The 26,864-nt window shown below is 44.4% G+C and overlaps 1 long non-coding RNA gene across 1 annotated transcript; it reads right to left on the bottom strand.

Moving 5' to 3' along the window:
* Window positions 1–270: 270 nt before the first annotated feature.
* On the bottom strand, window positions 271–26,660 carry LOC111095403. Its single transcript, XR_005357345.1, has 4 exons — window positions 26,474–26,660; window positions 18,937–18,984; window positions 10,296–10,392; window positions 271–330 (listed from the first exon to the last, which is right to left on the bottom strand). It is a non-coding gene; the product is annotated as an uncharacterized LOC111095403 (long non-coding RNA).
* Between the last annotated feature and the right edge of the window lie 204 nt (window positions 26,661–26,864).

Below are 26,864 nucleotides of genomic sequence, written 5' to 3'. Positions count from 1 at the left end.
ACTTCTAGATCTTAAAGCCTCCAAGAATTGGTGTTATATGTATCCATCTTTGCATTCCTAAGGGAACAATTACCAGTTTCCCATATATGTTGATTTCTTGAATAAAAGAAACCACCTAACCTGCAATTTCTTTTTTTTTTTAATTTTTTTTAATTTATTTATGATAGTCACACAGAGAGAGAGAGGCAGAGACACAGGCAGAGGGAGAAGCAGGCTCCATGCACCAGGAGCCCGACGTGGGATTCGATCCCGGGTCTCCAGGATCGCGCCCTGGGCCAAAGGCAGGCGCCAAACCGCTGCGCCATCCAGGAATCCCCTAACCTGCAATTTCTTAAAAAAAAAAAAAAAAAATCTATTAAGCACCTACTGAGTACCAGGCACTAGGCATCTAGGATACAAAGATGAAAATTCATAGTCCCTGCTTCTAGCCTATAAGGGAGATGGACACTGAAGTGGACATCTGTTGTTTTTTGGCTTCCAGCCCTTAACCCCAACTTCCTCTTAGCATATCACTCCCTCGTTTGGGAAATCCCCCACACTGTGTGTTTGAGATAGTCAGTACACTCTCACACCACAGAAGTCAAAATTGCTAGCTGCTCCTCTCTCTCTTCCTTTTCCATTCCTGGTGCAGCTCCAGGTGAGCATATGACTAGGATCAGCCAACCAGAGGCTCTCCCAGGACGAGGAATTTTGATGGTGTTATAAGAACCTTGAGTATGGCTGGAGGTTCTAATCATCATGATGTTAGTGGCAGAACCTCTGGTTCTTTTTTTTTTTTTTTTTTTTAAAGATTTATTTATTTATTTTTGATAGACAGAGAGAGAGAGAGAGAGGCAGAGACACAGGCAGAGGGAGAAGCAAGCAGGCTCCATGCCGGGAACCCGACGTGGGATTCGATCCCGGGTCTCCAGGATCGCTCCCTGGGCCAAAGGCAGGCGCCAAATCGCTGCGCCACCCAGGGATCCCAGAACCTCTGGTTCTTGCCCATTCTCTAGCCGTTGTCTTTCTTTGATCTTGAGAACCCCCTCATATTGTTCCAGTAAGTTTATTTCTTTCCCTTAAGATTTCCAGAATTGGTTTCTGTGGACAACAACCAACCAAATCCCTTGCTGATGCAGAAGTGTTAATATTTTGGATACAAAGATGGGAACCTACCCAAACCATCTCAAATAAGTGGAGAGTTTGCTGTAGAAACACAGAGAGCAATATGGGAAGTGGAGGTGCCTAAATTTAAGACAGATGCCATTACAGAAGCCTTCATGAAGCATGATCTTAAAGGATAGTTATGGGTCTCAAATACTATAGACCCTTGTCCAAAATCTTATGGAACTCATATTCTAGTTAAAAAAAAAAATGTAACATTGAACTGATGAGCAAAATATTTAAGTTTATGATAAAAGTTAGAAAAGAATGAAGAAGATCTATTTACTAGAGACCCAAAATAGTTCTAGAACCCTCAGCCCAGAGCTGCTATTGACATAACTACTATCGTCAGCTTCTTTCACTTCCATCCCCAACTGAGTTCTGGGCTCCCTATAACATAGCTTTTCTCTACCTTATAGTTCCTGCTTATTTAGAGCTTCCAATGCCTTATAATTTAAATTTTTACATCATCGCTTCTCCAGGGTCATAGTTTGGGTCCCCTGGGAAGCAGACCCTGAGATGGTGATTAGCAGGCCAGAGGTTTATTAGGGAGTACTTTTGGGATTCCCACCTGCAGAAGGAAAAAGACACTGATAGAAATAAATGGGGAGAGCAGTTGAGCCGCAGTGCTGTCTTGACTTGCATGACCTACTCATTTGCTAGGGACTTCCCAGATTTTAGCTTTTGTCCCTGCAACTGCCGCTATACCAGGCAAACTGGGATTCTTGGTCATCGTAGTATTGACAAAAGCCTCAGCCAACTAAATCACTCTGAAGCTGAGATGATATTCCAAATTTTCCCAAGCAACCATTGGAAATGGGCTTCCCTGGGAAGGACACATGCTTAGGTGGGGAGAAGGGGGAGTCTTCAGTAGAGACAATTCTCCCGAAAAGCTGACAATCGAGGGTTGTCTGCTGGCAGTGCCATCAGCAGCTGAGGGAATAGATCCTTCATTTCTGAATGGGATCTGGGCAGCACATCACACCGTCCACCACAGGTTCTCTGTATGTCATGACCTTTCAGCTTCAGTTACTACTGCTCATTGCTGGAGACTCTCCCAGTCCAAATCCCTGACTGTGAGAGTCTGGTTTAACCTGGCCCACATCACCATCTAGGGACTGGCTCCCCTTGGCCATTCAGCTATGGTAGGATTGTATGGTAGAACCATGCCCCTCGTGAAGGGTATGTGGGGAACTTCTGTGCTTTGTTTTTTTTCTTCAATTTTTCTGTAAGATTGAAATTCTTTCAAAATAAAAAGTTAGGGCAGCCCGGGTGGCTCAGCAGTTTAGTGCCACCTTCAGCCCAGGGCGTGATCCTGGAGACCCGGGATCAAGTCCTACATCGGGCTCCCTGCATGGAGCCTGCTTCTCCCTCTGCCTGTGTCTCTGCCTCTGTGTGTGTGTGTGTGTGTGTGTGTGTGTGTGTGTATCTCATGAATGAATAAATAAAATCTTAAAAAAATAAAAATAAAAAGTTAAAAGGGGAAAAAATAATCATGTCCTTCTAGACTCACCACTTTGACAAGGTCAAAGCTAGAGGAAATCTTGTCGGTGAGCATCCCCATTGGCATGACCACATACCAGCAAACAATTGTAACGTGCGATAGTGGGTCGAGCATTACAATGTACATATATAAGAAGGAGTGTTTAAGGGAACAGTGGGTGGGATACATATGGTTTGTGAGGGGTCCAAAACACCTCGCTCTGCCTAGTAGAGCCCAGAAACTTTTGCCCACAGTCTTGAAGTAGGACCTGAAAAATGAGCTAGGGCCTAGGTTTTTGTCCAGGTGGTAGGGAGAGGAAGATATTCCAAGCAGAGAAAATCATCATTGTGAAGGCGCAGAGGTGTGAGAGAAACTGGAGTGGCCCTGAAGGGGTTGGCCTTCCAGCCACCCTTGTACTCGCTGCCTCTTAGCCAGTGCCTGAGAGGCATTTTTGGCAGCTGTGCAGAGGGAAACATGCCACCCATTGAATCATCTGGGGCACTCCCTGTTCCCACCTTTCACGAGCTGGTGCCAATGGGTTCTCTGGGCCAAATCATGCCCCACCCTGATCCTGTTTGACTTGTATACTCTGCCAGAATCCTCACAAGGGGCGGCTTTGCCTGAGGCCCCTGCTGCCCTTCGCTCTACTCCAGCAGCCAGGTCAAAGCCAACACGGGTCCCTTCTCGTGCTGTCAAGCTCCCACTGATGTAAACTGGGCCTTGGGAAGTGGGGGTAGCAGGTTGCTTCGGTTGCCAACTTGGCTCTGGTAGGCAGCTCTGCTTTTCCTACTAGAATGCTAATAATGGAAGGATTCCCAGGAGAGGTGTAGAGGTTCCCATCTATGGTTTCCAGAGGCACTAAGTTTGCTGACTTTTAAAGCTTCACACGAGTACAACAGTGAGAAGACCTCTACAACAGTGAAAACCATCAGCAAGTCTGCAAGATAATAATAATAGCTAACTCTTATTGAGTACTTACTATGTGCCACACAGTGGTTTATAGGAATTAATCCATATAATCCTCATAAAAGCCCTATAAGATAAACACTATTACTATCCCCATTTCTCAAACGAGGAAATAGAGACCCAGACGTGATGTTACTCTGCTTGGAATTACACATCTCGTAAGCGGACTTGAGCCCAGCCATTCCCTCCATTTCAATGACTCTATTAGTCTATGTTCTGATGATTTCACTGGCATCTTATAAGGTGATGTCTGAAAATGCTCTACACTATATTAACACCAAGTTCTTTCACATACATCATCTCAGTTCAGCTTCGTATTAGTCCAATGAGGACATCGAGCACAGGGCCGTCGTTTCATGTTGCAGATGAGGAAATGGAGGCTCAGAGAAAATGAAGTGAATTAATAACCAGCGAGTGGTCAGATTGTGTTTTGCTTGTTGGCCTTCCTTTTGGTAAGTCATTTCAAAGGGTCCTAAGAATATTTGTATCCAAAACTATCTATATTGGTAGGCCGAACTACCAATAATTATAGTAAAACCCACCTACGATGGGGTGGGACACAGAGAGCTCCGTTGAGAGAGAGGTGTTTGGAGTGTCAGCATATTTTGTGTTAGGTAAGAACCCAATCCCTTCTTGCATCAGAGCCCGGGATGGGGGACAGCAGTTTGAGAATCAAGGAGAAGCAGAAAATAGCCCCTGGAGAAGGAGGTTAGCTATACATCAGAGACAGTGTTTTGTTTGGTTTTTAAAGCCGGATGTTGCTCCTAAATCTTTGCTGCCAGATTAGCAATGCATGTACATGAATGTACATGTACATGTACATACATGAATGCATGTACCCTAAAAGGACCTCAGAGTAGCTACACACTGGTTTTGTGTTTGTATTTAATATAGTGGGCATTTTGTAAAATACAAACATTACATGGAAGGAGAATCAAGTTTCTGTGGAAAGAGGTCTACACTGGAAGTCAGGATTATTGTCTGAATTAAAGTTTTTGTTTCATCATGAACTCCAGTGACCTTGATTAACTTACCTTTTGGGGCCTGATTTTTCTCTCCTGAAAAACCAACAGGTTGGGTTTTTATAAACTGACTGGCCCTTCCAACTCTTAGAAATATCGTGATGATATTGTAAGACTGGCCTACTTAGAAATACTCAAATTGGCTTAGGCTCAAAGTGGAGCTGCTGAGGAACTAGCATCAGTGTAGTGGCAACCAGTCCCTTCACTCACAGGGGTTCCCCACCTGGCCTTGACTGAGATGGAGGGTTTCTATTTGGGTACCACATAATTTTTCTATCTTTTTTTTAATTTTAATTTAATTTTTCTATCTTTAACATTCGAGGAAGAAAGATTATTTTAAAATAATCAAAAAATGGGCAGCCTGGGTGGCTCAGCGGTTGAGCATCTGCCTTGGGCTCAGAGCATGATCCTAGAGTCCCAGGATCGAGTCCCACATCGGGCTCCCTGCATGGAGCCTGCTTCTCCCTCTGCCTGTGTCTCTGCCTCTCTGTCCCGCATGAATGGATAAATAAAACCTTTAAAAAAAATAAATAAATAAAATAAAATAAAATAATCAAAAAACCTACAGGTTTAAAATGTTTTTTTTTTTTGTTGTTGTTGTTGTTTTTTAAGTTTTATTTACTTAAGTAATCTCTACACTGAACATGGGGCTCAAATTCACAACCCCAAGGCATTTTGTTAATAATAGTCATCATGCTGCACAGTACAGCTCTAGGTTTATTCATCCTACCTAACTCTAACTTTGTACTCTTTGACCAACATTTCCCCATTGCCCATCCTTGATAACCACCATTCTCTCTGCTTCTGTGGATGGGCTTTTTTAGATTCCGTATATAAGTGAAATCATGCAGGTTTTCTTCGTTTTGTGTGCAGCTTATTTCACCTAGTGTAATGTCCTCCATTCATTCAACTTGTTGCAAATGGCAGGATCTCCTTTTTTAAGGATGAATAATTTTCCATTGTGTATGTGTGTACATATATCACAATTTACTTATCCATTTATTCATCAATGGAATTTTAAATTGTTTCCATATCTTAGCTATTGTGAATAATGCTGCAATAAATACAAGAGCACAGGTATCTCTTTGAAGGACTAATTTCACTTCCCTTAGGTATATACTCAGAAGTTTCATTAGATCAAATAGTAATTCTATTTTTAGTTTTCTGAGAAACCTTCATAGATATAATATTGGCTGTACCAATTTGTGTTCCCATCAAAAATGTACAAAGGCTCCCTTTCTCCGTATCCTCACCTATACTTATCTCTTTTTTTGTTTTGTTTTGTTTTTTAAGATAACCATTCTAACAGGTGTGAGGTGATATCTCACTGTGGTTTTGATTTGCATTTCTCTGATGATCAGTGATATTGAACACATTTTCATATAACTGCTGGCCAGCCAGTTGTATGTCTTCTTCAGAAAAATGTTTATTTAGGCCTTTTGCACATTTTGAAATCGGGTTGTTTGGGTTTTTTGTTTGTTTGGTTTTTGCTGTTGAGCTGTAGCAGTTCCTTATATAATTTGGATATTAACTTCTTAACTGATGTGTGGTTTGTACATATTTTCTCCCAATTTGTAGGTTGCTTATTCATTTTGTTGATATTTTTTTTTCTTTCTGTGCAGAAGCTTTTCTGTTTGATGTGGCCTCACTTATTTATTTCTGGTTTTGGCACCCAAGCTTTTGGTGTCTTATTTTAAAAATCATTGTGAAGGCTGATATCAAGGAGTTTTTCCCCTATGTTTTCTTCTAAGAGTTATACAGTTTCAAGTCTAGGCCTTAATCCATTTTGAATTTATTTTTATATATGGTGTAAGACAAAGGTCCAGTTTCATTCTTCTGCATGTGAATGTCCTATTTTCCCAGTGCCATTATGTATCCCTGTTGCCCTTGTCAAAAATTAGTTGATCATATATGCTTGGATTTATTTCTGGGCTCTTATTCTGTTCATTGGTCTTTGTGTCTGTTTTTATGTCAGTCCTATACTACATCATGTACATATTAAAGCTCTCTCTATTCTTGTTCTTTTCTCATTAACCTGCAATAATATAGGTTTAGTGCCATTGACACAAATATAGAGAATGGAAGTGTGGCATCACTAAGTTATTAGGTTATAAGTTATTGCAGTGTTTTTCAAACTGGGTCACAACCCAACAGTGGGTCAATTTAGTGTACTGAAACAAGCACTTATTAAAAAAAAAGATATAGAAAAGAAAAACTCTCAAAATTTGTCATATGGTGTCAATAAGTATTGTATACAGAAAATTGTTTCATACATGTGCACACAGAGGCGACCAATCCAAAGAAGTGCAGGTGCACCATCTCTGGAGCAGGGGCCCTCCAAGCTCACTGTAGTAGGCTGCATAATGATCCTCAGCAATTGCAGGTCCTGATCCCTGGAACCCGAGAATGTTACATTAGAAGGAAAAAAGAATCTTTGCAGGTGTGATTAAGTTTAGGGTGTTGAGATGGCTAGATTATCCTGGGTTATCTGTGTGGGCCACACTATGTAATCACAGGTGTTCTTATAAGAGAAAGGCAGAGGGAGATCTGACACAGATAGAAGCACGGCTCTGTAATACCTTGGTTTTGACCCAGTGAAACCGATTTCAGACTTCTGGCATCCAGAAGTGAGAGAATAAATGTCTGGTGTTTAGACTACCAGTTTGTGGCCATTTGTCACAGCAATCACAGGAAACTGTACTCCCCCCCTCTTCTCACCTCTGCTGGTTGTTGCATCCTGGGTGGGGGAGGATCCTAGAGAGGGAACCAACACCATCAGAGAGGTAGTAGTGGTGACACTTAAAAGGTTATAGAGCTATTTACCAAGTGGCCTGGAATGTTCCTATTATTTTCACAACTGGTGCAGCTGCACTGCCCTAGACAGGCCGCCCAGCCGCTCTGTTTATGTGAGTATGAATATCAGTGTATTCATATTCATACTGGAAACCAGGTCATCATGTAAAATGGATTCCTCTGTGAGTGGATGCCAAAAAAAAAAGGGGGGGGGATTGAAATCCGCTGACCCAGATGACCCAGATTATGTTTAGACTGACTTTTTTTTTAGGATGTCATCAATATGAAAACCTAAAATGTAAATATCCTCGAAAAGAATCCATGGACTCCCAAGATTCATCTCCAGACACTCAAGGACCCTTGGACCCCAGTTTGAGAAGCAGTAAAGTCAACTTCTCTCTAGCATCAAGTAGAGTACCCAGCTATTTCACATCTCTTGTATCGGAAGCCTAATTTGTGAGCGCTCATCCACCCCAGGCTGTGCTGACCTGTTGTTCCTTCTTAACCAGCCCTTGGCACCTGCCTCTCAACATGGAGCTTTCACATTGGCCACCTTTCCCACAGAGTGGGTTTGAGGCCTCTAGAGACTCACTCTTGTCTGTGCAGACGGAGAGCCACTCTGACCATCTGCCCTCACCCTGTCCCCCACCTCTCTCTGCCTCAGAGCCTCAGAGTCCTTGTTCCAGTGAGCCCCTGGCTCCTTGCTATCTGTAGTCCCCGAGGACTGACTTATCTTAGCCCCATAGTCTTAAAAGCAAAGATTTAGGAGCAACATCCTGCTTTAAAAACCAAACAAAACACTGTCTCTGATGTATAGCAAACCTCCTTCTCCAGGGGCTATTTTCTGCTTCTCCTTGATTCTCAAACTGCTGTCCCCCATCCCGGGCTCTGATGCAAGAAGGGATTGGGTTCTTACCTAACACAAAATATGCTGACACTCCAAACACCTCTCTCTCAACGGAGCTCTCTGTGTCCCACCCCATCGTAGGTGGGTTTTACTATAATTATTGGTAGTTCGGCCTCCCTTTGTGACAGATCAGCTTTGAGCAACTAGAACATAGAGTTCCAATCCCTGTGGCACCCCTAATCTGCCACCGAGCTCCCATTCCAGACCACCAATGAGCCCCAGTTCCACCTGAGGGACACCAGAGGTGCCTACCCTGAGGCAAAACTTCCCTCTTCATGACCCGGGCGTCCTTCACTCCAGCCAAACCATTTCCTTATGCATGCACCAACCAACCTTCCGAGTCATGAATGTCCCAGAGCTTATATGACCCTTTATACGTTGTTTCCTCTACCCCTAACCATTTCATTTTCACCACAACCTTGGGCATTCAAGGTTTTGAAAAAAACTGATGCTCATTGTTCAAGAGACCCATTACTCTGTGCTGTTCAATTAGTGAGTGTCATTGCTGGCTTTGGACTCCCACCTTCTGGCTCTAGATCCTGTCCACTTTTCATTCCACCCTATTGCCATATCCTCACTGTATAGTAAAGCTAACATGAGAGGCAGGGAAGAGAAGGATTCTCCACATTTCTCCAACAGGGGCTGTCTGCCTGAAGTTACAAAGAATCATCCCTACCCTGAAGTTAAGTGAGTTTATACATTCGCCTTATCTTTATGGGCAAGAGCATAGATGGAAACCTACCTATATAGTTTGAGGGTGCCCAGAGAAGGGTCCCCCCAGCCTAAGACCTAATAAGGTGGCAGAAATTGAAACTCCATTATTAGAGTCCTTCCATTCTTTTGAGCCTTAAAGTCATGGGGTAGCAAAGCTTTGGAATCAGATACACCAAGATTCCAAACCCACTTCTACAACTTGGCTATGTAGCCTTAGGCAAGTCCATCTTTTCTGTAATTTTCATCTATATTGTGAACAGGACCTGCTACATAATTTGTGAAGCCTAGTGCAAAATGAAAATGTGCCCCCCCCCTTGTTCAAACATTAAGAATTTCAAGATGGCCACAGCAGAGCATTAAACCTCTAAACATAGAACCCCCCATACCCATGAAGCCAGCCCTGAGAACAAAGGATTGCTTTATGGAAAGAGTGTAAAGAGAATTTAGTGTTTAGTATAATGTTTTTTTTTTTTTAAGATTTTATTTATTTATTCATGATAGTCACAGAGAGAGAGAGAGAGAGGCAGAGACACAGGCAGAGGGAGAAGCAGGCTCCATGCAGGGAGCCCGACGTGGGATTCGATCCCGGGTCTCCAGGATCGCGCCCCGGGCCAAAGGCAGGCGCTAAACCACTGCACCACCCAGGGATCCCTAGTATAATGTTTTATTTTTGTCCTTTTGGTCCATGCTTCTCAAGCCAGAAGACCTGTCTGGGGTGTTCCCTGCAAATACAGGTTCCCAGAACCTTTCTAGTCCATTCTGATTGGGGAGAGAGGGCAGAAATGTACATTTTAACAAGGATCTTTGCCAAGATCCTTTGGAATCCCTAGTCTACTTGGCATGAAGCATCCTCAGCTCAGCAAAACTCCCCAGGAGGAATGGCAACCCAAGCCAGGTTTGCAGCGGGCCTTGGTACAGCAATTCTTCTGCAGTTCAAGTGCCACCACTACGCTTCCTGAGGTCAACAGGATGGACCTTTGTCTGCCTCATTCCTCACTGCATTTCCTCCTTGAAACTCCCAACCACTCCTCCTGCTTCGTTAATTCTACTGTTGGGGCCCTGTGGGTGCAGTAAAGGCACCTGTTCCCCTCAGCACCCTCACTGCCCCCCACATGTAGCCTAGTTTCATGTCTAAGTTGCTCTCAGTCAATGAAAGGCGATAGGACTTCTTCCTTAACCCAGGATATAAAAGCACCTTGGAGTTTAGTAATCCTGAGAGCTACCTTGTGGTGAGTAATTTGCATCCCTCATAGCATTTAAGCCTTACCACAACCCTCTGCAGGAGGCTTCGTAACCCCATTTTACAGATGAGGAAGCTGAGGACAATTCACGCACTTCCGTTATAGGCAGCGGTGGACACAACCCTGCAAGGCAGAGAGTGCAAATATTAGCAGTCCTTATTTTACAGATGAGGAAACTGAGGTTCAGGTGGGTTAGGCAGTTCCCCAAAGTCACAAATGCTGCAAGCAGAAGGGCTGAGATTTGACCTCGGGCCCAGGCTCTTGCCAGCTCACTTCTTCTATGCTTCTCCAAATGTCTTTCCTTCCAACCTTATTTAAGTCCATTTGGGCTGCTATCACAGAATACCATGGACTGAGTGGCTTATAAACAACCAAAACTTATTTCTCGGAGTTTTGAAAGCTGGGAAGTCCAAGATCAGGGTGCTGACAGATATGGTGTCTGCTGAAGGCCCAATTCCTGGTTCATAAATGGTGTCTCTTCCCCATGTCCTCCCACAGTGGGAGGGCCAAGGGCACTATCTTGGGTGTCTTTCATAAGGGCACTAATCTCATTCATGAGGGTTGCACTCTCATACCCTACTCACTTCCTGAAGACCACACCTCCAAATACCATCTCACTGGGGTTAGGTTTCAACATACAAATTTGGGAAGAGAGACACAAACATTCAGAATTTAGCAGTCCTCTTTGGCAGAAGCCTTAAGAAGGGGGAGCTAACTTTAGCCACGAGGAAAGAGCCCCAAATAGTGAGGACCTGTGGTGCTAACCTTCATGGGTCACACACAAAGGTCACCTCAGGCTCTGATGGAGAAGTGCCTCTAAGCTATGGGAACTGAGGAGATAGGCCCCAGGTGTGCTGGGTGTCTCTCCTTCAGGGCCAACTTGGCTGCTGCTCTGTTGGGGAAAGCAGGTCAGCGACGCACCCAGCTTCACAATCCAAGACGCCGAAAGGATCCCTTCTTTCCCAAGTCACCATATCCTGGCTTCCTGCTCCTCTTCTCTCACACCAACCAACCATGTTGCCCACACTGCCACCCAGACCTGTCCCTCAACTCATTTCTTGTTCACTCCCACACCCCCAGCCTCCATACCTGCTGCCATGGTTAGGAAACTGGAGGGACGTCCCCCTCAAGTGACCCAGAAGCAAGGAGCTGCAGGGGGGTGGGTAACAAATCCAGAGGGCAGTAGACACTGAATGAAAGCAGCCTGCTCTCCCAGGGCATGCTTTCACTCTGGATTGCCGCTGGCAGCACCTTGCTGGTGGTCAGTCATGTCAAAAATTTAGATTACTTAGATGGAAAAGAAAAATTAGTCATATTGGGAGCTTCAAAACATTGTAATTTTTTTTTTTTTACCACCTCTTTGGTGGCAGGAACTACTCTAAGCACTTTTCACATATTAATCTATTCATTGAGCACTGTTTAACTTCTTCATTTGCCTTACCCCAGTGACCCTGAAGGTCTGAGACTTTTATTCACTCATGTCGTAGATGAAAAAGTTCAACCTCAGGAATATAAAGTCATTTGCTCAAGGTCACACGGTCACTAAGAAGTAGACTTCAAACTCCAATCCAAATACTTGAGACACCGAAGCCTACATTCTACAGTTTCCGTATCATGTAAACATCTTCAAAAGTCACTTCTAGAACTAAATAAAACCTCCAAAATAACAGATCTGTCTGTCCAGTAGAAGCCTGACAAATGGGGTCAGAAGAGAGGTGGAAGAGAGAAGTTCTGCCTTCAGAGGCCTCTCCATTTGATTACCGAGGTGAGGTTGCCCCATGAGGGCAGCTGGAGAAGCAGGTAGGACAGCAGGGAGTGACTGTGGGGTTGGGTGGGCCGGCTGGCCGGAGAAGGCACAGGCTTCTCCCTATAAGTCTCTTTTCTTTCATAAGTCCCTGGAATCTTCTTTTCACCCTAGTTTTACCTTCAGTGACATACACAATTTGAGGGACTTTTTTCCCCCAACTTTAATGCATGTGTCCTGACTCACTCTGTGATGGACTAAGAGACACCCAGACGGCTAATAAAATATTATTTTTGAGTGTGTCTATGGAGGTGCTTCTGGAAACATTTTGCATTCAAATTGGTAGACTGAGGAAAGATCACCTTACCTATGCAGGTGGGCATCATCCATCTGTTAAGGGCCTAAATAGAACAAAAAAGTGGAGGAAGGGCAAATTCTTTCTCTCCGCTTGAGCTAAGACACCCATGTTCTCCTGCCCTCAGCCATTGGAGCTCCTGGTTCCCAGGTTTTCGGACTCGGACCAGTACTTGCACCATCAACCCCTGATTCTCAGGCCCTCAGGCTCAGACTGAATTATACCACCACCTTTTCCTGGTTCTCTGGCCTCCCGATGGCAGATCGTGGGACTTCTCAGCCTCCATAACTGTGTGAGCTAATTCCTACAATCTATCAATCAACTTTCTATTGGTTGTGTTTCTCTGAAGAACACTGAGTAATGCCCACCCTTTCTGTTCTAGACTCTCTACTAGTCCCACCCCACATAGTCTAGTAATCTTTGTGTCTGAACTACCTGTCTATAGACCTTAAACCTTTCTTTACTCTAACCAAATCCATCTTTAGGGAGGCAGCGATGACACTGTCCAGTGAGCTCACCCTGCTCTGCCAACTGCTAACTTCTGCCCACAGTGTGATGGAGAGAGAGGGCATGGTTCAAGCCTAGGTTTGCCAAGTATGGCCAGTGACCTTGAGCAAGCCACTGTACCTCTCTAAGCCTCTTTGTTTTATTTATAAAACATGGAAAATCATGTGTGGCCATTGCAATTGATGCACAGTTTTTCCTGAAGATCTAATAAAGGAAAAGAGAGAGAAAAGGGCTTTGAAAAGTGTGTACTCCATTTCACTATCAGATGTAACTGTCCCCTAGGTGCCATGAGCATTATGGTATGTGGATCATAGAAGTATGGTGGATGTTGACCTATTGCTTCCCCCAGCATCTGGTCCTCCTCCTGTCAACAGTACCCTGATTTCTCTTTGGGCACTCAGTATGTGTATGTTGGATGGGATTGACCCTACCCCATCTCCAGGGATGGATTCCAACTAGCATAAGTCAATAAGGATAAACCTCCTATCACACACAATAATTGGTTAAGGGAAGAGCATGTAAGTCAGTGTAGGCCAATGAAAGAGTGATATTCCTCACATTTAGGAGCTACCAAAAGACAGGATATCTTACCTCTCAGGACGTGAGGTCTGACATTTCATAACTATTTGCTGGCATGAGGTGAGGGCCTAGAACTGCCAGGGAACAGCCTTGTAAAATCTAAGGATAAAGCCCACACTGTGGAGGTAGAAGGAGAGAAACATGGCACTGGCAATCTCAGTTGCTGGAGCTAACTCTACCTGATGTCATCCTAACCAGCAGACTTTTTAGTTATTCATATAACAAAATAAATGTCTTGTACTATTTAAGCCGGCTTGAGTTGGATTTTCCATTATTTACACAGAGTACTTTGCTACATCAATCCTCTTGCTGCTCTTCTCTTTCCTTATCCAGTGCTGGAGGCTTTTCTCTCACAGAGAAAAAAAAAACAAACAAAGGCAAAACAGAAGACAGAAGAAAAGTGGGGAGGATTTGAAAGCCAAGTCCATAGATCTGACTTCTCGGTAGATGCTCTGGAAAGAGATCCAACACAGGGGACACTTGGAGCTGTTGGCCAGAATAAGTTCCAGGATTATTTGGAAATGTCAATGGTCTATCCTCTCCCTTCTCCCACAGATAATCAAGAGTTGGCTGAGAGTGCTAATCCCCACCAAACACAGCCAAGGAAATATCACCGCTCTGGAATTCTGAGTCTTTCCAGGGGTATAAACCATCATGTTCAGAGTGAGTTCCAGGGCTGGGGCCAGAGGCCACCTCATGTTAGTGACCCATCTGGAGCACCACAATCCATTTCATAGACATTAGGACAGAGGATTATAAGCAGTCCTGCTTGCTCCTATTCCACAATGCCCTAGCCCTGCCCCAAAGAACAAGAGGAAATGAGGCCTAAAGGCCCATCTTACTGACCAGAGACAGCAATACAAGAACTCAAGTGCACAGCACAGCCTCTCCTGGTAGCAGGATTTGAGAGAATGTGAGGCTTAGTTTCCTAAATGCCAGGCGTGTACTTGGAGTTAACTAGGACCACCTGAAATCGATCTGAATCCAAGATGGAGAGGCAGGTGGGCCTGGAGGAGGATGGAACAATAATCAATAAGCCAGTGCATCTAAAGGGCTGGGCCAGTTCATGGGCAATTCAGGCAACTGCCAGACCTGTGGTTCCAAGACAAGGGACCACATCACAGCAGCAGGGAGTTAGGGAGATAGTCACTACCCAAGGGGTATGCCCACGAGGGATAGAGCACCATCCCCAGTCTTTTTTTTTTTTTAAGATTTTATTTATTTATTCATGAGAGAAATAGAGAGAGAGAGACAGAGACATAGGAAGAGGGAGAAGCAGCTCCCTCTGGGGAGCCCGACGCGGGACTTGATCACAGGACCCCGGATCATGGCCTGGGCTGAAGGCAGATGCTCAACCGCTGAGCCACCCAGGTGCCCCTCCATTCCCGAGTCTTAAGCTCCAACACATATCAGTGTTTGCCCTCAAATAGTGTCTTGGAGATTTCAGTTTCCTCACCTGAGAGATGGGAATAATAGTAATTCCTCCCTTATAAGATTGTCTAGATGAGTAAGTACATGCTAAGTGCTTAAGACAGTGCTTGGCACATAGCTGAGCTCAAAACAAGGCGTTTTTTGGTTACTGGGATCAAGGGGAACTAGGATTCAATGAGGAGGTTGGCATGGGGAAGTGGTGGTGAGCAAAGCAGGGGCCCTATGCTCACCCCCTCTATTCACTCAGCACATAGCATCTACTAACTGGAGATGCAGAGAATCAGAGCTTCAGTGAGGCCAGGTTGCCAGAGGGTTGGGCCAAGACCTTTCCTCCAGCTGTAGGGGAGGCTCCCTCTGAAATTGAGGCAAACAGGCCTTACTGGGGAGGGCTCGGTGGTTCACTGCCAGGGTCTGGGAAGAGCAGACCCTAGAGACAGGAGACAGGTAGATGGACTCTGGAGAACAGTAGCTCTGCACAGAGCTGGCCAAGCTGGTGCCTGTCCATGACCCTCTGTTTTCTATTCTCCTTTAATGTCATGGGTGGATCAGTAAGGGAAAACCAAAAGGATAAGAGTCTTAGTCTCTAGCTGGGTGGTTCAGAATTTCCTTAACAAATGCCCTTGAATTTTCCCTCATGTTTCTGTATTTCATGTTTTAAAGTAAAGAATTTTTTTAAAAGAGACTGTCTGCTACAAGAATGTTCTTTCGTCCTGTGAATGCACTTGGAGCCTCTGCTCCTTTGCCATTGGTCCTGAGAGGCCGGTGGAGCACAACACTGAGAGCATGCCCAGAGCAAGACTGCAGCATTTGGAGCTGGCACTACCACACTCCTAGTTCTGAAGCTGTGTGAATTTGGATCTGTTCTCCAGCTTCTCTCATGCCTTTGGAATTCTGAGTCTCCCATATTTTTAAAAAATGGAGATAATGGTAAGTTAAATTAGCTAATATGAACAAAGGCACTTGAAATGGTACTTGGTAAAGGCCGCACAAGTAGCTCTGGTCCACATCTGAAGCTGCTGTGGCTCTGCCCAAGCCCCTGAGCTCCCCACATAGACTCGCGGCCTCCTTAATGACCCGGTTACAGCAGACTGTGACATAGACCACACTTTTGCTGAAGGCTTAATGTATCCACCAGGATTCTTTTGGTTACAAGTAAGAGTAAGCCCGACCCAAACAGACATCAGCAAAAATAAGATTTTATGAGCACACATAACTGGAGAGTGCATGGCTTGGTTCAGATGCTCAAAGGATGAGGTCAGGCTCTGGTGTCACTCTCTCGACTTGGCTCTACGCTGCGTGTTGACTCCATTCTCAGACTGGAACTATACTCACAGTCACAAGATGGCTGCCAATAGCGGCAGAGGCTGCCTCCTCCCTGACTCACCATTACAGAGAAACAAGTGAGACTGCTTCGCTACAGGTTGAAACAGAAGCCCTCAGTGCTCCGATTGGCCTGACTTGGTCATGTAGTAGTCACCAGCATCTTGTGCTATCCCTAGAGCCAGAAATAGAGCCACATAGAGAAACTGAAGTGCTACTCCCCTCCACAAACAACAACAAAAACAAACAAAAAAAAAGTTTGCAATATTTGAAGACGGCAGAGTGAATTACAATGGAGAGGGGGAAAGCTCAGCTTTCTTCCTCCTTGCCATGTCTAAGCAGTTCATCTCTCCTTACCATCCCCCAAATGAGATGCCAGGCAAGATGGAGGATGATGGTTAGGAATCCACATTTGGGAACCAGACTGCCTGGGGCAAGTCTTGGCTTTGCCACCGATACCTGTGCAACCAGGGCAACTGACTTTATGGCCATGAGCCTCTACAGTCATCGTGTCTGCAAAACAAGGCTGGTAATACCACGGAGATCCTGGAGGGTCGCGAGAGTCCCATGAAAGGGTAAGGCCTAGGAGCATGTGTCTGATCCACAGTAGAGAGCCAGTTCACCTTGCAACTGTTTTCACTGAGTGGTTGTCCTTCTACCAACTCTGGGCTATGTCACTCAGCTGGGCCCTGGCCTGAAAGCCTTCAGGAGGGAAGGTGACCCGGGCCAGGGGTAGGGAGGGCACTCAGTGAAAGGCTGACTCACTCCTGAGATGAGGAAGAAACCACGAGCATGGATGCAAGAGAGCCAGGCGGGGGCACGGGGCCAAGGATGGGAGCTGGCCGAGGCCAGGAATTCCTAAGAAGTGCTCCCTACACTCGAGTTCGGGTTCATAAGAAAACCACAGCATCTCCTTTTGCCTTCAGAGCCCTGTCTCCTGAGGTAGGAAGTGAAAAACACCATCCAAATAAGGCCCAAAGCCCTGCCGGAATTTGCATGCAGGGTGTTTATATAGATTAGGACATCTCTGTGGACTTGGAGCTTAAACCTCCAAGGCTTTGCTGTTCATCAAAGTTTAATGTTTTGTTTCATGATGTTCCTTGTCAGCGCTAAGTGGCTCTATCAGCTCTTAGGAGGGAAACTTCCCCCTTCGGGGTGCATTTCCCCTGCCCCGAGCTGGAGAGCCCCGTTGCTAAGGGCATCTGTCTGTTTGCTTGTGAGAAGTACAGATGTGAATAGTCACCGAGTCACATCTTTTGTTCTGCTCATCTGGCAGCTGGGGCACCGGCTGATGTCACAACTGCAGAACACTGGGGCTCCCCAAAGAGGAAAAAGAACAGAAAAAATGCCAAATGGAGCCCAGGAGGCTATGGCTGCACTCAGGGGCCTCCAAGAATAGGGTCTGTTCTCAGAAATTTCACTCTACATGGCTCCAACTAGCATGAAGGCTGATGGAATGTGATTCGTTTCGATCTGGGTTTGTTGGGCCATCACTGACCAGCTGTGAGGGGAAGGTGGTCACTCACAAAGGCCACTGAGATACGATTTCTACCCCCTGCAAGAGTACATTCCAGTTGGGGCTGGGTAGAGCTGGCTCTCCCATTGAAGGGATCTAATTTACGAAGCATCCATCTGGGTCGCATCTCCATCAGAGGATGGGACCAGGACTAGGTTCTTTGCCAGCAGGTGCTCAATTACCTGAGCTAAGTCAATTGTTCACGCCCAAACCACAGCTACTTCTTGAGTTGCCACTGGGTTTTCTACACCGTGAAAGCATGAGATGAAGAATAAGCATTCAAGAAATCTTTATCTAATTGATGACTACCTCAAACCCTACACTAAAAGTAAGTTCGTATATCATAATAATGCCAAAATGGAAGTTTTAGGAATCAGGGATGAATATTAATCCAGGTCCAATCTTATCGGCTCCCCTTGCTGCCTCATTTGTCCAAACCACCATTATTTGTCCCCAGTTGCTTCCTAACTGGTCCTCCCCCTCTTTTAATTTATATGCAACAGAGCAGCCAAGCTAATCATGTGAACCTTGATTTACCTGATTTATATCATGTCGCTGTTTGGCCCCAAGTCTCCCGCTGGCTTTCCATCTCACAAAAAGCAAAAGCCAAAGCCCTTCCAGTTAAGGGACTTTCAGGGCCCTACATGATTTGTGCCCCCACAGGAGTGAAGCCACCTTGGAAGTGGCTCCTAGGGCCCCTGGGATGGAGCCATCACATCAAGCACACAGAGCAGAGATGATTAAATTATCCTTGCTGAGCCTGTAGAAATTACAGAATCATGAATGAATAAGTGATTGTCATTTTTGTAAGCTGCTAAATCTAAGGTGATTTGTTCCCCAGCCGGAGATAACCATTAAGATTTCACATTTTATTTTTTTAAATAATTCGCTACCAAAAAGATTCAAAGGCCACCATTGCATGACAGTATTTAATGAAAAGATAAACTTTTTATTATCCGTTAGGTTTCGAAAGGGTATCATACAGTATGTATACAACTTTTTAAAATGTATTTGAGTACACAAGGTATCCATAAAGTTCTCGTGTGGTTTGAATTTTTTATTAATTCCTGCTGTAACAGGTAGAAACAAGTTGCAAAATGCATCTCAATATTTAAACAAAATTGCCCATGGTTTATTTGCTCTAATTTCTTTATAGAGAGGAAGAATGAAGAAGGAAGAGAAAAAAATTCCGTCATTTATTTCTATGTCCCCTACCTTCTAAAGCAGCCAACATCCTCAGTCTCGGGACAGGCAAGGCCACAGCTGAAATGTAAAAGGAATAAAACAAGTTAATTCTTAGGCTGAGCTACCAAGAGCCCAGTTCCTGATGACTTGGGAAATCTGGACACGTTTTAGGTGTTCTTAAATATTTTTTGTTTTTTGAGATGCCTGGTGGCTCAGAGGTTGAGCATCTGCCTTTGGCTTAGGGCATGATCTCCGAGTCCCAGGATCGAGTCTTACATCGAGCTCCCCGCAGGGAGCCTGCTTCTCCCTCTGCCTGTGTCTCGGCCTGTCTCTATGAGTCTCTTGTGAATAAATAAATAAAATCTTTTTTTTAAAAGGTAATAAAAAATATTTTTTGTTTTGTTTTGTTGTTAGTGGCAGTGGCAGCGATGGTCTTGCCTCTGGCCCAACCCCAAGCAAGATGCAGCTCCTTTGGCTAGACTGGGTGACCAGACTGGAGAAGCCTGTGTAGGCTGCAGTTGAAACTTTCCCCCCACGTCCCCTCCCTGTGATTCCTTAACTCCTCTCTGTGTGTCCTGAGAAAAATGTATGTCACTGTTCCTTGCAAACAGAACAGGCTTGAATCAATACATCCACATCAACTTTCCAGGCAAACTAAAATTTCATTCTTTTTACTAAACCTCTTGCACTCTGGTATTGATTTTTTTTTCTTTTCAGGCAAAATGCAGTAGTTTACATTTTTCTGAATTTCATTTTATCTTTTTGGTTTCAACAGTGCTTTCCAGCCTGTCCAGACCCACTGAACCTTAAATGGATCACCTGTCCTACAAGCTGCTCCTCTCAGCCTTAGATTTTCTGGAAGTTTTACAAATATGTCTCATGTGTCTTCATTGAGAAAAATGTTGAATTTTTAAGCCATGTTGAGATGGGTAGAGTCTTCCTGTAGAATTTCATACTTGTTTGATGTTCTAAAACCCCACAACCACCACCCAAAAGAGTAAGGTAGGGTCAAACAAACGGGTAGGAACAATCTGAGCAGGGGCTGGGTGACTTGTCCACGACCCCACCCAAAGTAAACACAAAACTCCCCTGAGAATGCCTTCAGTTCGGTTGCTGTTCCACAAATGCACTAACCCTCTGTGAGGCCCAATGCAAATATCTGTTCCGTGTTTATTATTCTAACATGTGTCAACGTCCTCTTCCTATTTGCCAACATAAGCTCTTTTGAAGTAGGGACAATTTTTGTCATTTGGTTAAACAGAATAGAGGATTAGGGGCTTCTAAAATGCTGGACGGGGCGAAATGGAATGAGTCAGAGTAACATGGAGGAGGTTTTTATAAAAATGTCTTTTAACCATTTAATAAACATGGCCAATCAATGGAGAAGGAAAGGATGATTCGAGAAACAATGCCAGGATATTTGTTAGCTATTTTGAGGGGGGAAGCTCCATTCTGGCCCTAACCTCATGCCATGAATCAAAATAAATTCTAGAAAGATTCAAGAGACAAATGCTACAAAAGCAAATTGTAACATTTGATCTACAAATGCAGATCAATGGGATAGAACTGAAGGTCCAGAAATAAATCTTTAATTTCTTCTTACATCGATGGTCAATTGATTTTCAGCAAAGGTGCCAACACAATTCTTTGGAAAAAGGACAGCCTTTGGAACAAACAGTGCTGGGACAACTGGAGGGGCACAGGCAAAAAGATCAATTACACCCTTACACTATACACAGACCTGAACTCGAATTGATCATGGACTTAAGTACAAGGGCTAAAACAATAAGACACTTAGAAGGTAACACAGAGAAAATCTTTAAGACCTTAGGTTAGGCAAGGATTTCATAGATATGACACCACAAGTATGATCCATGAAAGAACAAATTGATAAATCAGACATCATCAAACTTGAAAGGTTTTGTGCTTCCTGGGGCTCATGGGTGGCTCGGTAGGCCGGCCTCAACTCTTGGTTTCAGCTCAGGTCATGATCTCACAGTTGTGGGGTGCTCAGTGCAAGTCTGTTTCAGATTCTTTCTCCCTCTCCCTCCCCCTCTACCCCTTCCCACTCATGTGTGTGTGTGTGTGTGTGTGTGTGTGTTCTCTCTCAAATAAATAAATAAAATATTTTGTATTTCCTAAGACAACATTAAGAAATCAAAAACTTTTGTATTTCCCAAGACAACATTAAGAAAAATGAAAAACCAAGCAATAAACCAAAGGAGAAAATCTTACACACAACTCCTGTTCTCACAGTTTGTCTTCTTCAGGAGCCACACAGTAAACTCATTAACAAATAAGAGAAACACTAGAGTGACGAGTGCTCTGCAGTAGACAAAACTACTATGATACGTTGCGTGTTAGCCCCGTTAGACTGCATAGTTAGAAAAGAGTTTTCTGCTGAGATGTTCATTTCTATCAGGAAACTTGAGTTCTGAATAACTAACAAAAAGTCAGTCATGTGAAGATCCTAAGGGAGCACCCACCAGGCTGAAGCATGGGCATGTGCAAAGGCCCTTTGGTGGTCACAAGCTTGCTTGTTTGAGAAAATAAACAATGGCTGGTAAGTGTCGGCCAGAGTGGGCAAGAGCCATGGGAAGATGCCTGGTCCCAGAGGGCTTTGAGAAATAAGGTGAGGACAGGGTGTGTGACTGAATCAGATCTGTGTGCGAAATCTACTGAGCAGAGAATGGATTCCAAAAGGGTTTATCACTTGGAGTTCTCAGTTGCAAATAGCAAAGCTGACCCCAGCTGGTTTAGCAGAAAGAAACTTATTTTCATTTTCTGTAAGTATTTTAATTAAATATTCAATCAAATAAATTAATCTCTTCTGAAGGATTTTATTTTAAAAGGCATTGGGTTCACAGATTTTTTTCGGAGGGCCCATAAAACAAGACTCAGGGGTTGAGGGCCCGGGAACAATTCCGAAAACTGCAAGGAGGGAAGCCCTGCAGCTGATGCCCAACTGGTGCTACTTCTTTGTATGGAACTCAACCGTGGCACTCTTTGAGGCCCCCAAGTCAGTTGTCTTTTGCTGTTTCCAAAAATAAAAGAGATTACACAGACCTTCCTTTTTCAAGCTGCTCAGCACTGAATCAAAGTCTCCGAACAGCAAAGCCTGGGTCACCAGCTTACATCCTAGTTGCAAAGGAAGCTAGGAACTTGAGTTTTCGACATTCTGACTTTAGAGAGTGAAACTCCCAAGGCCAGAATTTTCTGAAATATTAAAATGATATTTTTTTAAAAAGTACTAGAAAGTAAGAAAGCATGAAAAAAAATCCATGAAAAAGAATGTTTCCAAATGAGGACAATGTTATGGTAGTCCAGGGGAGGAATAATGCGAGACTTGATAAGTTGATGACGTTATAGGATGATGGTTCTCAAAGTACAGTTCATGACTAGAGCATCTTCTGAAATTTTTGAAAGAAATGTACGTTTCAGGCCCCACCCTGAACTTAGTGATTCAGAAGCTCTGAGGATGAGTGAGGCCCGGCATTTTGATTTTAATAAGGCATCCAGGGGCACCCTGGGTGGCTCAGTGGTTGAGCATCTGCCTTTGGCTCAGCTGTGATCCCAGGGTCCTGGGATCAAATCCCACATCAGGCTCCCCACAGGGAGCCTGCTTCTCCCTCTGCCTGTGTCTCTGCCTCTCTCTCTGTGTCTCTCATGAATAAATAAATTAAAAATATTTTTAAAAAATAAGGCATCCAGATAATTTGTTGTACACTCGAGTTTGAGAATCACTGATTTAGGACACGGAGAGAAGAATATTCAGAAGTAGTCTCTAGAATTTCTTGATGGATTTGATATGGAATTTAAGGGAGAGAGTGGAATCAAGGAAACCACCTAGATTTTTACTTGAGCAACTGGGATAATAGTAGCACCTTTTCCCAAAATGGAGAGACAGCTGGTTGAAGGAGTGAGGACTGGGTTTGCTAAGCATGCAGGGGAAGACACTAAGGAGGCAGTTGACTAAGAATCCGGAGTGTTTGGGAAAAGCCAGTGATGGAGAAATAGGTTTGGAAAGCCTCAACATTTAGATAGAATTTAAAGCAAATACTAGTGAGGTCACCAGGAAAAGATGTGATAGAAAAAGGGATCCAAGACAGATTTTAAAAGTCAAAGTGAAACATAGGAGGAGGATTCAACCAAAGATAGAGATGGAGTGGCCACGGTGGGCATGAGTAGATAGCTCACAGGATGCAGCATCACAGAATGCAAGAAAAAAAAGTGTTTTCAGGTAAAGGGCATGGCCCACTCCCCTGGATGCTGCTGAAAGGTCAAGATAAGAGGAGAGTGACCCCTTGACTGCAAGGAATTTTGGTGAATCATAGGGAAATTACTAGATTTTTTTTCTAAATATATTTCCTGCTACCCAGAGGGGTAGGGAGTTAATAAGGGAGATTAAATAATATATTAGTTATCTCAGGCTGTTATACAAAATACCACAGAGTGTGTGGCTTAAACATCAGAACTACGTATCAGGACGCCCATATCATCAGGCTCTAGCTTGCAGAAAGTTAGCTGCCTTTTCATTCTGTCCTCAGAGCAAGCTCTCTGGTATCTGTTCTTAAAAAGGAACTAATCCCATCATGAGGGCCCTACCCTCCTGACCTGCAAATATCATCACTTTGGAGATTAAAGCTTAAGGTTATCGATTTGGAGTGTGGAGGGGAGACGTGATTCAGCCCATAGCAGATAAGTTATATAATATCAAGAAGATATTTTTCTTTGCTCAAGTGAGAGGAAGGTGGGTGCATCTGGGACATTGCTACTGGGAAGTCCTCCTCAACTCCCACCCATTGCACCTCCTCCCATTGGGTTCTCATGATCTCACCTGTCACCAGCCGTCCAATTTTGCCACCCTGCCTCCAATGCATCTTCCACATAACAGACTGATGTCAGAAAAAGTCAATGCTCTCCATGGCTGTCCTCTTGGCTTCAAACCCCATGATTCAGCAGTGTTTCCAAAGTGTGCCTGATTCTAAGAGTCACTAGGGTGCTTGTTAGTCTGATCCTAAGGTCCTCCAACAGGAGTGAGTCTGGGGCATTCAAATTCTAAGCAAGTGTCCACCAAGTGATACTTATCATCAATGAAGTTTGAGAAACCCTCCTCCACATGATAAAGTTCAAGTCCTTGGCAGGGCACAGTGGGGCCCAATGAACTGGCCCCATCCTCTCCCTGCAGCTCCTTGGAACTCCCACCTAGCACTCTAACTCTAGTTGTGGACAACTACTTGTGGCTCCTGACCTCCCCATTCTTCCTTGTGCCCCCATTATTCTTTACCTGAAAGGAGACCCTCTCTTCACTTGGCCCCCTGGCCAACTCCTCATCTTTCATCTCCCTGCTTTAGAGCTCCCTCTTCTTCACCACCCTCCTTGTTGACATTCATTTTACACTTCTGCTACACTCAGTATGTTTCCACTATAGCAACTTTTGCAGAGTTTTAGATTTGCCTATTTGCATGTTTGTCTCCCCACCGGCTTGATAGGTCCAGAGAAGGGAATGCATCCTTTCATCTTTGTATCCCTGGCCTCTTGCACAAAACCAGGTGCAATGCAAATATCCATTAGACGTTTGCCAACTAAATAGACTAGTAAATTATTATGGACAGGACAAAGGAATTCAATAGAATTGCATATTCCTTAAGGACTGCTATTAAAAATCAGGGGAAAGATGATCATCAAGCACACGTGCACACACGCACAATGGTACCCAAAGAGAAGAAGAATGCTACCCCATGTGGAAACCAAGACCTCGGCTGTTGCAGACAATAATTGTGACAATTAACCACAAGCTGGCCCCTCTCTGGGTGGGGATCCAAATGAGAGAGAGACAAAGAACTCAGTCAGAATAGTGAAAGCAGCATTGTTTCTGGCAGGCGGGCTGGAGAATGTGGAGGCTTCTAAGACCCTGTTGAAATTCTGAATATCCTGAATGTCCTATTCAATCAGGGAAAAGGAATATCCCTTTCCCTTATTGAAAACTTTGGGATAAACTATCTCCCAGAAGATTGACCAGAACCCTAACCAACAGGAGCCGAGGATGCTGCTTCCAGAGATCTGGAATAAAGGTTGCTATCCTCCTCCACTCCTCAGGAGAGGACCCTTCCCCAGTCTCACCAGCCAGAGAAAGTTACTTCCGTTTCCAGGAAGAAAAAAGGAAGAGTGGAGGGTGAAGGAAGTGTGTCGGTCATCGGTTTCTCTCCTGAGAGTGGAGCGGAAGCTCCCCCTCTCTCTGTGGAAACACGGGCAGTGGGGGACACATCCTCCCCCATGAGCCCCTGCTGTGGAAGTGCTTTGAGAAGAGCTGATAATTGTAGAGTCAGGTTGAAGAAGGAAGTGAGAAGTTTTTCCAAAACCAGAAGGGAAATGGAAAAGTTCATGTCACGTGAATCTGTGGAGAGCTGAGAAGAAGCCTGTATGAGAAACTCAGAATACTCCCCAACTTCAAAGTGGGGAGAAGGAGAGAGAGCCACTTAACCTTTCGGAGCCTCCCTTCAGCCGCCTGTCCAATGTAGGAGGGTGGGAAGGGGGTCACTCTAAAATGGTAGAAGGGCTGGGTGGACTCAATGTACTGTTGTCATGGGGAATTGTAATAGCCTATGTCACACTCAAGAGATGGGCGATGATGGATGAATCCATACTTATGCCACTCTAGTGGTTGGCTCTCCCTCATCAACTTCCTCCCCACTTTTCCACCCAGTCCATCCACCTCACCAGCGTCTTCCAGTGTCAGCTCTGCCTCAAGAGACAAAATGTATGCTCCCTGGACCCTCACATGCTATTGCAGTTAACATCTAAGGATTGTTCCACACTAATTTGGCTTCCCATGCCCTTGAACTCTGCCTTCAATGTTATCACCACCTCCAGGTACGAGGTTCTAGGGAATCTCATGCCCCTTTCTGAATTCAGAGCCCAAACAGGCACAAACAGACCTTCACCCCAGAGGCTCTTTCTAAAACTTGGTTGTTGATGGTAAATTTTCTGTTATAGGTTACACAAGCAACAATATTTTGACCCAAGAAAGGTCTACTCTATCATCAGACACATTCAACAGATGATGACCACAGGCCCTGATGGGGCTAAGCAATCTTGGCCAAGATCTCACTGTAAGGGAGAGGCAGACGGGGGTTAAAAATTAGGCTCTGGCCCCCAGCTGTGCTTGCAAACATGTTCAGCCCTTGAAGTCTAACTCTGTCCTAGACTCTGCATATTTACTTAGCCAACACTTGTGGATCATTTGTGGTGTGCCAGGTACTGTGTGAAGCACTTTACAATCATTAACTCGTTTAATCCTTAAAACAATCTGAGATAGGCAACCTCTGAGAAGCTACTTAATCTTCTTGTGTCTCAATTTCTCCTTCTGGAAAAGAGGATTCCAAGAAGTACTTACTTCATAGTATTGTTGTGACAGTATCATTAAGTTAACACACCTGGAGCACAGTGCCTGGTATAGAGCAAGTACTACATGATGAAATATTTGTGATATAAATAATAGGGACAAGAACAAGGATGGGTACCCAGTCTTAGAGGGTGAGGGAAAAGTTCCTCGGGAACCACCTACTTGGTGGAGAGTTGGCCAGTTTCTCGCTAGTGAAGGAGCTTCTTGCGCCTTTGCTCTGGTCCCCGCCAACGGTCAAATATGAGATGCAGCTTCAGATGAGAGTAAATACGCTTTCCAAGATGTAAAGATGCATTTGCTAGCTCTTATTTACAGACGTGCTAACAATGGAAAACTCATGTTCCCTCATCTGACCAACCCTGAGAGCAACGCCAAAGATTTCCTGTAATGAAAGGGACTAAAAATACTTTTTGATGATGGAGAGGGTGGAAGTTGAGCAACGCTGACTGAGTGAAATACGGAAATGATACCAAATGGCACCCAAGCAACAAAGCAAACAGCCCACCTGGCTTTTGATCTCTCAATCTTATCCCAAGACTCAGTACGTCTTGTT

The sequence above is a fragment of the Canis lupus genome, chromosome 3 (genome assembly GCF_011100685.1).
Source record: "Canis lupus familiaris isolate Mischka breed German Shepherd chromosome 3, alternate assembly UU_Cfam_GSD_1.0, whole genome shotgun sequence".
NCBI classification, from domain to species: Eukaryota; Metazoa; Chordata; class Mammalia; order Carnivora; family Canidae; genus Canis; species Canis lupus.
Note: the sequence above shows the minus strand (reverse complement) of the source record. Positions and strands in the feature narration are given on the sequence as shown.